At 40.9% G+C, this 11,788-nt stretch overlaps 1 protein-coding gene across 1 annotated transcript in view; it reads left to right on the forward strand.

Annotated features, from left to right (window-relative positions):
- The first annotated feature begins 3,514 nt into the window (after positions 1–3,514).
- The window catches only part of LOC112138667, a 29,813-nt gene continuing 21,539 nt past the window's right edge, over positions 3,515–11,788 (forward strand). The window contains exon 1 of the mRNA XM_036215172.1: positions 3,515–3,847. The gene's annotated coding sequence lies outside the window, so the exon portion shown is untranslated. The remainder of the gene's footprint in view (positions 3,848–11,788) is intronic.

Genomic DNA, 11,788 nt, shown 5'->3' on the forward strand with positions numbered 1-11,788 from the left:
ATATATATATATATATATATATATATATATAACTTATTGGAATATTGAGTCAATGTTATCAAACCACACTTGAAGGACATTTTTTCCTTGCTTTTTTACTCTCAGCAGAGCCCAAGGATCACCATGACAATAAAAAACACAATATGTCAGCCTGTTTTTTATTTATTAGAAAATGTGTCCAAACTAGAATAAATTAAAAAAAAAGCTTCCAGGCAGGCTCTGTGGTGAAAATTAAGTCTTGAAAAAAAAGAATATTATTAGCGTTGGATTTGAACGGGTGGACAAGGCTGCAGTGCTTTTGACACAGATTGCATCTTGCAATAGGTGAGTTTGATAATGATTTGTTGTATCATGTTTTCTTAAGCTTCTAGAATTGTTAAGTTATTTTTATGTGTCCTATTGCTTTATTAACCTTTGGCTAATCAGTCAAATGTAAAGTGATACAATCAGTGATTTTTCTTCTTCCTCTTTTTTTAAGAGAACTCTTGAACAGGAAAAGGCCCAGTCTGAAGTTCTCAAGGCTGACAAGAAAACCAAACATCTGGCTCTGACATGGCAAGACCTGGGTGTGATGGAGTCCTTAAAGGAGGGATCTGCAACCTTTAACACTTAAAGAGCCAGTTTGGTTGATTTCTCTCAAGCCCAACCCAAGAGGAGCCTCATCCTTTACAAAAAACAAGACTTTGTGTTTATGCTATTGCTATTTTTAGGAGAAATATATATAAACTACATTTTTGGCATAAATAAAACAAACTATAAGAAAAATAGATTTTTTCCCCAAATTTGAAGCAGTTTATAACTTTTAACAGACTTCCTTTCAAAATAAAAGACTTCCTGTGTTACATTGGATCATCTCGATGGAGCAAATCTAGTAGCAGTGTAATGTAAAAAAAATGTTTTTTAAACATTTGTGGTTCTAAGTCAGAAATTCATAAATCTAGCTATCTAAAATTACAACAGAGGTAATTAACTGTATTTTTTAACCACGAGGCACACCTAAAACACTGGAATTTGTCAAATGTTTAGTTCCCGATTATCAAACCGCTTTGGTCACTGTGCTTTGGGGCTTGCAGACTGATACGTTATTTTACTTTTTTTAACTAAACTTTACAGTTTTATATTTTCCTTTGCCACAATAGAGGGGTGGAAGAGCCAGACGTGGCTCTGGAGCTGCAGGTTGAAGACCCCTGCCTTAAAGAAAGCCCTGGGGCCACTACGATACTTCACTGGTGCCCTCTGAGAGTACGCGAGTGTCGTATGTGAAGCCTGTAGACAAAAAATAGCCAAGGTTCGAAACCCAATACATTGATGTAGTTTACATTTTATGTATTATTATTTAATTACTCAGACTTGTAGATGTCAAGTAGTATTCCCTCAGTGGATGGGCCAATGTTCATATTATTGGACTAATTTGCCCAGGAAAAAGCTGACTGTGACTTTAGTTATTGTTTTACCGATAATGTTGAGTGGTTGTTTGTTCTTACAAATTAGTGTTTTTTTTATTACAAAATTTGAATAAATATAAGTATTTGTTCATAATGTTTTTACTTCTTTCAACTAAAATCAGTATAACTGCTTTTTTGTCAATTTGAATTAATTTTAAAGAAATTGTGATAAAATCGAAATAGTGAAACAAATTGAAAAAAATATTGATTTTCATTTTTTGCCGTATCGCCCAACCCTACTACTAACTGTGTGAAATCTTTCAAATCTGAAAATCCACTTTTCCTATTCCTGTGGCAGAGAATAGTGGAAAGGCTCCCAGCCCTGCCATGACTCTGGATGTTATCGTGCGGCAGCTCAGTCGCTCTATCTTAACGGGGCTTCAGACACCAAGTCGTGTTCTCGACAGTAGCACACAGGTCCAACTGTTTACCTGCATACATGTTTTATTTGAACTCACCTACGAATCTGTTTTTCATTGCTCGGTGTCTTTGTATGCACCTGTTGTTCCTGTGACATCATCAGTGTGGCACTTTCTAGTTCTTAACAGAATTAACCCAAAACAATGGCCACCAGTCGTCACCTGACCGTGTGGGTTGGGGGGACTTGCTGGTGGTTTTATACTGAGAGGAACAGCTGAGAGACAGAAGGAAACACGGGACATGGTGTTTAACCCTTGCGCTGTCCTAGGCATGTTCTTGGGGTCATCTGGACCCCACAAGACAGCGCACTGAACTTTTTTTTTCAAAGATTCTTTATTTTCACTGCTGTCTGGGGTAGACATAAAATCCTGCCTACCTTTGTCATAGGAGGGATCACGGGTCATTTGGACCCCATAAGAGAGCACAAGGGTGAAACAGTGTGTCTTAACTCTGGTTCTTGGAATTTTCCAAGCCTATCCCGTTCAGACACACCTGCATTTGACCGCTGCCATTGTCAGCCTCTGGAGGGCTCAGTGATGAGCTCAATCAAGAAGGGCAACGGGGTCATACCATGAAAAAACGACTTTTTGATATTTATAGTGCACTGTATTGTTAATTCCTCACTACAAAATAGTCCAAAGTGGTTATTTGATCCATTCACGCATTTCTGAAGAATCCTCTAAAGTTCTCAACAGCAGCCCCTCCCACACCCATGAAAAAGGGCGGGTCCTCACAATCTGATGTCACAGAGTGAGAACCGCCCCTTTTTCTGCCGCAGGCTAACAAACACTTTCTCCACAAAGCTAGCAGCTTGAGATAGCGGTAAGAACACTCCCCCGCCCCCCTCCAGCTCGACCGTTTAATAAGAACTGGACACATAAGCATTGAGGTCCCCCATAGGAAATGCATTACCTCCTGCCCTCGTGAAATCAGGCCAGAGCCTTCACCGTCACTTCCTGATACGTCTACCGCCATGTTGTAAACAATTCAACCCATCTCAGAGTCACGTTTTTAGAGGAAGTACGGTCATAAATGAAACCTTTCCCCTCATTTGGTGACACGCTGGCTCTAGGAGGACATCATGAAGTGGGCGGAACCCTCAGGATTGAAAGGCGGAGCCTCAGATATTGAGAGATTTTACTTCCAGGTATTAAAAAAGAACACAAAAATAACTAATATTTAATAAATAATTTATTTTGTGTTCCGAAGGTAATAAATTATCATTTCTACATGGATGTAATTTACTGTGTAGGACTTCATAAAATAATGGTACGGCTCTTTAAAGATGATTCAGAATCAAACGAGGATTCAGTTTGACTGAAAATGCTTGACTTTTATTTATAAAACTCAGAAGAACTGTCCAGTGTAGTCTAGTGCACAAATGTTATGGACTTGATCAATGATTTAGACTAATGCTTATTTTTTGTCTTTTTGCAAATGTTTCAATAAAGGTTTCATAAATCCCATTTTTAGCCCAAACTGGCCTCACAAACTCACTCCAGTTTTCCATAAAAGTGAAACTGGACTCTGAATGACTTTGATACACAAGTCTGTCAATGTTTAACACAAATGTTTGTTTTCTTTAGATAAAAGACGTCTATTCCTCTTTACAATCATAAAATTTTCATGACTGTTGATCAAAGGTTTGAGTCACAAACTGCAAACATGAGCATGCTGACATAGTCAGGAGTTGTTAGAATTTGTGTGTGCTCTCATCCTGGATCCAGGAAGAGGATTTGGGTTTTAAAACAACAGATTCTGCAGCTGGAGATTCAGAGGACCAGAAGATTTGAGAAGAAAGCAGCAACAGGGGAGAAACGGAGCCAGGTCACCTAGAAAGACAGAGAGACGGTCCAAAGCAGAGAAACCGACTGAGAGGAAGCAAAGATCCTCATCCAGGAAACTGAAGGCATAGATCTGATTAACGAGATAACTGACAGCTTTCCCGCCTGGACTGACAGGAGCACAGACCTGGAATCCAGGTGAGCTCAGGTGAATGAGTGACAGGGTTCCTACAAGTTTCTTTAAGTCAACTTTCAGATTTTTTAAGACGTTTTGAAGGCTATGCATATAAACATAAATTACTCCATTCTCAGCCTACTTCAATTTTAATACGTTTTTTCAGATTTTATGCATTTATTCCTGTTTCTGATCAAAACTGTGTCTTCTTGATGTTTGTGGTCTGTGGGTGCCTTTTTACGTCTTTTTTTTAAACCAGTCAACGTTCAGCTCATTGGTGCATAAGAATTCGTTCTGCTGCTGTTTCTTTCCATTATTTGCAAAAAAAATATCACAGTTAAAAAAATTACATTTTTGACAAAAAATGAGATACAGAGAAGTTTCAACAGCACATTTTTTAAGGTTCAGATATAATAATTTATTACTTTTTAAGAACTTTTAGGGGATTATTCATGAATCCATAAATTCAATGCTTTTAAGACTTTTAAAGACCCTGGCAGGAACCCTGAAATGATGGGGATTATGGACAGATACATGGACCTGTTCCACTGACAGGGCTTCACCGTAATATTGACTCACTCTTAGGCCAAATCTGAAATTCTTCTTCCTACCCCTCCAACTGAAGGGATATTTGAAGGGAAAGGGCAGTCAGACATATTTTTGAGGGTAGAGCGAAATGATTTTGGGTTTTGTCTCCCTCCGCCGGTAGGGCGAGTCGTGTTGCTCTGTGTCGCCGCGCTTTTCTGCACGTGGGTGGGCTCTGATGTACAGAAGCTTACTTTTAAGTATAAGAAATATATTTTTTGTTTTAGAATGACTATAAAACAGTGTATTTCCAAGCACTAGCAGCTCTTTGCTTATGTAGATGACTGGCAAATATTGATGATGTCATTGAGGGAGAGTAACGTCCAAATTTGAAGACACTATTTTTCCATAACTCTCCGAAATGTGGTGGTATTACAGGGGTCTGCAACCTTCAACAGTTAAAGAGCCATTCTGGAGGATGTCTTACTGACAACATCCCACAAGGTTTTATATCACATTTAGAAAAAGAAGACACTGATTTCTGTTGGTGGAATAGTTACTATTATGATAAATATAAATACATTTTGTTTTGTCAAGCATAAATAAAACAGAAACACAAGGAGAAAATATGAATTACTTTCTAGTTAGTTAGAGGTCTACATGACTTTCTTTCTAAATAAAAGACATCCTGCACCACATAAAATCATCTCAATGCAGGAAATGTCGTAGTAGGTCGTGAAATATCAATAGTGATGAGAAATAAACACACACAACACCACCGTTTGAGGTGCATCTCAACCAGAATTTCATACATCTAAAAAAAAAGAGCTAATAAAGTGACCTTTATCATGTTTTTCATAATTAATATCCTTGATTTTTTATTCAAAAATAAAAAAGTGCACCTTAAAATTCTGGTTGTGTGCACGGACTTGCTTAATAAACCTCGTCCAAAAAATATGCTACATTTTCAAATTAAAATATTGTATTTTTCTTCAACCAGAGAGCAACAATGGAGGGGTTAAAGAGTCTTTTGTGGCTCTGAAGCTGCAGATTGGAAGAATTCAGATTTGGCCTTAGCTTTTGTATTTTGCTCAGGTAATAGAAAATAAGGACATTGCGTTTTTGTTTACTTTCATCTGAGTTTTCATAGATTCTAAAGTTAAACGCAAGGAAGTAATTGTTTTTATTAATTCCTAATTTATAAAACCTTAAAATGAATGAGAGAGTTTTTCATTCAGAGAGTGGTCTTGGTCCTTTATAATTATATATATATTGTATTATTTTTGTTGTTGGTATTTGTTATTATTATTAGTATCCACTATATGTGTCAGGGCTCTGTCTCCCAGTTCCACCTCTGACCGCCAGACGGAGCCCTCTATTGAGTATTGACCCTCTCAGCCACTTCCTCACTCCATATCCCATCAGTCAATGCTCTCCCCTCCATGTTGTCTCCAGCTGCTTCCCATCAGCCTCATCAGCCTTCTTCTATATATACCCTGTCTAGACTCTGCTCTGTGCGAAGCATTACCTTGTTCATAAGCTATTCTGAGCATTTACTTTGTCTTTGGCCTTCCTGTATTTTGACCTTTGCCTGCCTCCTCATCTCCCTGTCCTGCTCCATGTGTTTGAATCCTGCCTGGTTTTTGGATTATACTCTCGTCTTTGCCCTTGCCTGGATTTGGTTGCTATTAAACTTACCTGCTGCACATGGATCCAAATGCCTCCGAATGCCTCCATTGTTACAATATGTGCCGTATTGCTTGTACTTTACTATTAACATGTTTGAAGCAAATTTTAATAAATAATACATAAATAAATGAAGAGGACAGTCCGTCCGATAGTCGAACCTCAGATTCAAGAACAACAGTGCGGTTTCCGTCCTGGTCGTGGAACAGTGGACCAGCTCTACACCCTCTTCAGGGTGCTGGAGGGTTCGTGGGAGTTCGCTCATCCAGTCCATATGTGTTTTGTGGATTTGGAGAAGGCGTTCGACCGCGTTCCCCGTGGTGTCCTGTGGAGGGTACTCTGGGAGTATGGGGTCCGGGGAGCCTTACTCAGGGCTGTCCGGTCTCTGTATGACCGGAGCAGGGGCTTGGTTCACATAGCCGGCAGTAAGTCAGACCAGTTTCCGTGTTCATGTTGGACTCCAGCAGGGCTGCCCTTTATCACCGGTTCTGTTCATAGTCTTCATGGACAGAATTTCTAGGCGCAGCCAGGGGCCAGAGGGGATCTGGTTTGGGGACCACAGGATTTCATCTCTGCTCTTTGCAGATGATGTTATTTTGTTGGCTCCATCAAACCGGGACCTCCAGCATGCATTGGAGCAGTTTGCAGCCGAGTGTGAAGCAGCCGGGATGAGGGTCAGCACCGCTAAGTCTGAGGCCATGGTCCTAGACCGGAGAAAGGTAGTTTGTCCTCTCTCGGTGGGTGGAGTGCTCCTGCCTCAGGTGGAGGAGTTTAAATATCTTTGGGTCTTGTTCACGAGTGAGGGAAGATCGGAACGTGAGATCGACAGGCGGATTGGAGCGGCGTCCGCTATTATGCGGTTGCTGTACCGGTCCATTGTGGTGAAAAGAGAGCTGAGCCAGAAAGCAAAGCTCTCAATTTACCGGTTGATCTTCGTTCCAGTACTCACCTATGGTCATGAGCTCTGGGTCGTGACCGAAAGAACGAGATCCCGACTACAAGCGGCTGAAATGAGTTTTCTCCGGAGGGTGGCTGGACGCTCCCTTAGAGATAGAGTGAGGAGCTCGGTCACCCGGAGAGAGCTCGGAGTAGAGCCACTTCTCCTCCGCATTGAGAAGAGCCAGTTGAGGTGATTCGGGCATCTGATCCGATGCCTCCTGGACACCTCCCTGGTGAGGCGTTCCGGGCATGTCCCACTGGGCGGAGGCCCCGGGGAAGACCCAGGACACGCTGGAGAGACTATGTTTCTCGGCTGGCCTGTGAACGTCTCGGGGTCCCCCCAGAGGAGCTGGAGGTAGTGGCCGGGGAGAGGGAAGTCTGGGCATCTTTGCTTAGACTGCTGCCCCCGCGACCCGGTCCTGTATGAAGCGGAGGAAGATGGATGGATGGATGGAAAAACTCAGCAATGCAGTTTTATTCTTAATTGTCTTTATGTATGTTCTCCATCACAAGATAAATGCTATGAGAACATGTTAAAAACAAGAAAAAACAATATTTTCATTGGAGTGGGTCTTTAACACCACGAGGAGCAAAGCAGCAAAACTCTCTTCTTAGCTCTGAAACTTCTGATTTTTTTTTTACATCAAATGTCAAACCTCACCATTTTAAGGCCCAATCCAAATTCTTCCTTTCTTCCTTCCCCTTCATGTACCCCTACAAACGGAGGGTGATGCTAAAATACTGTCTGAGGCTTTGTCCGAATCCCATTTAACGGCGTTTATTTAGGACTCCACTGTGTTCTGATGGTGAAAATGTGGTTGGTTTATTCAAATTAATACATTTAAACACGTTTTTTTGTTCCAAATTGTTTGACCGCAATGCATTGTGGTCTATATCCGCTAATCTAGTGAACATCAATGTGAGCTAGTTTTTCGCAAAGACTTCTGGGAAATTTCCAGTTCACTCGATTTTGGAATTAGTAGATTTGGACAGCACTAAAAATGGCAAATGCACTTTATAGTGATTAAGTGGGAAATTCGGACACACCCTAATATTTCGGACGTGACTTTCGCTCGATGACGTCATCAATAATCGCCGGTCCGCAGCAGTTTTATAACTTTAACCCTCGTGCTCTCTTATGGGGTCCTAATGACCCCACCCTTACATTGAGGTGTTAGCCCGTCCATGACACAGGTGGACAAGACTTCGTGTCTGTCATTGGACACCAGTAATGATCCACAATCAATGAAAATAAAGTTCAGCACACTGTCTTGTGGGGTCCAGATGACTCACTGTTAATGTAAACAAGCTAAGGAGAGCGAAAGAGTTAAAAAGGTCATGTTATAACAAAAAGTCATTACTTACATTTAAATGTAAACTTCTGTGCTTCAGAGCGCGCCTACATGAAAAAAAGCGCTTCTCAGTGCGACGGTCTGGACCCCTCCGTTTGGAGGGTGAAATTTAAAAAATAATAATCTGGACACGACTTCAACTGTAACTGCCACTTCAAATTAAGGGGAAGGCCCAAGGGTAAGGGAAGACAATTCGGATTGGGCCTCAAGGCTGGTTTATGCTTCCACGCACTTAGTAATCGCTCGTGTCGCATCCAGAATCTGGCGGTCTCATTCATACTAATGTTGACTGAATTTGACTGCGACTCTCCGCTATAACTGTGATGTTCTTCTGACTGGTGTTTATAATTGTCATAGATCGTGTTCTGCGTTTATTTGTAACATGATCAGCATCCCGCTCAGACACTTGCAGCATCTGTGAGCGTGCAGATACATGACAGGAAGAGGAGGAAATGAGGAGTTTCTTCACTAAATAGAGGCAGGGAATACAAAGATGACAAAATGAAATTAAAAAAGGAACAAAGTGCCTTCTCTAGTGCTGTAAGATATGAGAAAGAAGACACATTTTCCATCCACTCTCTGTCTCTCTCTGTGTGTGAAGTTTGGTATTTCTTAACTTCTTCAGTGAGTTTTCATCATTTTTAGAGTTATAAGATATTTTTGTGGACAGATTTTTCTGTGTAGTCGCATCCTCTAATCACTGAAATAAATTCTAGTTAAATGACACAATTAGCCTGCGATTGCCCTCCAGGTGTAACCTTTTAGCCGCGGGTGACGTCACCAGCAGAAGCAGCATTCTGATGCGACTGAAGCGATTCTGCTCCGGTGGTTGTGTGACCACTGCGACGCCAGCAACTACCAATCGGGTCAAAATATAAACCAGCCTTAAATCTTTTGTCAATTTATCTCTTTATTCTGTTCATCCATTCATCTTCAGAACCTGCTGATTCCCTTCAGGGTCTCAGGGTTGCTGGAGCCAATCCTGCTACTGTTAGGTGAAGGCGAGCTTCACCCTGAGCAGACTGTCAGTCTGTTGTGCGGTCTTAACTTGAACAACACTCTTACATTCACACCTAGGGACAATGTAGAATCAGCTGTTAACCTACGAATCCTGTTTTTTTACTGTGGAAGGAAACCAAACTTTCCGGGTAGAATCCACGTATGCAACAGGAGAACGTGTAAACTCCACACAGAAAGAACAGCCAGGATTTGAACCAGGACCTTCACTGTGAGGTAAGAGCGCTAACCATACCTCCACCATGCAGCCCTTCATCCATTCTGTTCTTCATAAATGTTTCCTTTTTACTAATATTTCGTTATATTAAACATCTGTTTTTAAAAAAAAATAAAATTCATTATTATTTGTTATTCACTCCCGTTGTCAGAGTTTTACAGAATTTCTTCATCTGAAGGAATTACAGAACCCAAACCAGTTTGTTCTTTGTGGATTTACAGTGTTTATTCACAGATCAAATCACCAACACAATCTGCATTTTCTCTGTTTGCTGCAGAACAGTTCCAGGTTGACAGAATCTGACGCTCTTCTTTCCAAAGCAACACATCAACCCACAGCAGGACCTGATTCTGGTTCATCTTCATCTTCATTCACCTGAACATGAAGCGGCGAACAAACAGGAGAGGATGCATAGAGAATTATGTAGAAGAAAAGCATTTGAAGCTGCCTGAGCTGAAGGAAGAAGCTAGAAAAATTAATTTTGAGTACGACTACATCTACAGAGATGACATCCCAGAGTATCCTCGACCCCAGTTTCAGGTCAGTTTTCTGAAACATGACACAACAGAAGAAGGCTTGAAAGGAATCCGGCAGGATGAAGGCTTTAGAAATCCACATGGAGAATCGCTGGTTTGGTGGAGTCTGTCTGTGAGAAATGAAGATATAGAAGCTGCAGAGAGGAAGCTGTTTGAGGAGGAGTACTCCCGTATGAGCGGGGAGATCGACCTGATGAAGTTTGCCACCTCTCCAGCCTTTTCACCAAAATCCCGGTATGGAAACTTCCGCTTCACCTTTCCCCTGGAGGAGGTGCTAAAGGCATACAGTCAGCAGGTAAAGCTCTGACCCCACAAATAAATACATTTTCTGGAATGTTTCATAATACCAGCTTTGGTATTAGCTATTTGTTGTTCACAGATTCTGCAAATTATCCTCCTGAAGATATAATGTCTGTTATCCTCATCATAGATACACTTGAACTGTGAATGACAGAAAGTAAACAAAGAAAACAGGAAATCACAGTTTTAAACAATTCTTTCATATGATGGAGCAGAAAATAAGTATTTAAACAAAAACCTCAAGACTTTGTAGCATGATCATGGTTTCAGAAGTCAAAGGTTTCCTGTAGGTCCTCAACAGATTTGCACTGTAGCTGCTATTTTTGGTCCATTCTTCCATGCAGATCTTCTCCAGAGCTGTGATGTTCTTTATTGGATTGAGGTCTAGAGACCAGATAGAACACTCCAGAACCTTCAAATGCTCTTTATGTCAACAGTTTTTAGTTTTCTGGGTTTGGTGATTTGGATCACTATCATGCAGGATGATCAAGTCATATTTCATTATTTACTGTTCAATAATTACCGTTGACAAACGCAGGTTTTTGTAAAATTTGACAAAATCAACGACAAATCACACTCGCATTTGGCCCTGCTTCAGAAACGGCTCGATTTGGGTCACGTGACGCGTTGACGTCATGTGAGTGAGACAGCGCCAGCAGCAGAATGCAGGCGGACCCAGGATGTCCGCAGATACATGTATGTGTGTGCGCTGCGGCAAAGTTGAATTCTATAAACATCGGTGTTATGGTCCGAAGGAGTATTAGGGCCACCAAAAAAAAATAATAATAATAAAATTATGATTTTTAAAGTCGTAAATTTATGAGATTTACAATCGAAATGAGCCTATTGTGAATGAACACTGTGAGCAGAACCAGACCGACTAAACTGTGAAAAGCTTCTGATTTCAACAGGTAAACTGAATGTTTAAAACATTGCACATGTTTGGAAGTTTCTTTGTTTGATTTGCAGTTTATTAATCATTGATGGTGGCTTGCAGGATCTCTGCAGATCCGTTGATAAAACCATCGACACTCGCAGCGGTCCACCAGTCATTTCTTTCTCTGTGAAAGATCAGATCTCATTCATTTCTGTGTGATGCTTTCATCTGAAGAGGAATCGTTTTCTGAATTTTCAGTGTACTTAGCTAACGTGACAGACTGTTGTCATCCCCTGTTGTTGTTGTGTGTTGAAACGGGACGATTCATGTGGAGAACGGGGCATACGGAGCACTGTTTACGCTCTCCTTTTTTTTCTGCGCATGTCAGAGACATGCAGTAAGGTGGTTAAAGAGCTTCTGGGTATGTGAATAAAGTGATTAAATAAGTGAATAAAAAATAATAATAAGGCGGACTGTCCTGCAAACATGTCTCTAAGCTCTTTATTTTGCATATG

This window comes from Oryzias melastigma, linkage group LG14, assembly GCF_002922805.2.
Source record: "Oryzias melastigma strain HK-1 linkage group LG14, ASM292280v2, whole genome shotgun sequence".
Classification (NCBI taxonomy): Eukaryota; Metazoa; Chordata; class Actinopteri; order Beloniformes; family Adrianichthyidae; genus Oryzias; species Oryzias melastigma.